The sequence below is a fragment of the Octopus bimaculoides genome, chromosome 2, assembly GCF_001194135.2.
Source record: "Octopus bimaculoides isolate UCB-OBI-ISO-001 chromosome 2, ASM119413v2, whole genome shotgun sequence".
Lineage (NCBI taxonomy): Eukaryota > Metazoa > Mollusca > Cephalopoda > Octopoda > Octopodidae > Octopus > Octopus bimaculoides.
Genome location: NC_068982.1, coordinates 9858451 through 9858912, shown reverse-complemented (window position 1 = coordinate 9858912; position 462 = coordinate 9858451). Strand labels below are relative to the sequence as shown.

General features: G+C 25.5%; 1 protein-coding gene across 1 annotated transcript in view; it reads left to right on the top strand.

Moving 5' to 3' along the window:
- LOC106872119 (complexin) overlaps positions 1-462 on the top strand; it is a 282292-nt gene that overhangs the window by 213441 nt on the left and 68389 nt on the right. The gene's annotated exons all lie outside the window — the stretch shown is intronic.

Below are 462 nucleotides of genomic sequence, written 5' to 3'. Positions count from 1 at the left end.
ATATATATATATATATATATATATATAAACACTATTGAAGGTACTAAAAGTTCAACTCGTTTTTCTTTTGAATATAAACTTTAAACTACTGAAGTGTTGTAGTTTAATGAATCAATGTGAAAGTAGAAAATGTTACGAACATTTCAGAGGTTAAAACTACTTTCACATCATGACACCTTTTTCTCCAACTTCCAATATCTTTCCTACATAGATACATACATGGATACATAGATACATACATATTATACGTACTTATGTACATATACATACAAACATACATACATACATACATATGTATGTATATACCTACATGTATGCATACTTATTTACATAAATATTGACATAGCTGCATATAAACTTAAACACATACATATATGTATATACCTCTGTACATATATAACTATATGTATGCATGTGTGTATGTATATATATATATGTGTGTATCTATGTATGAATTGTGTC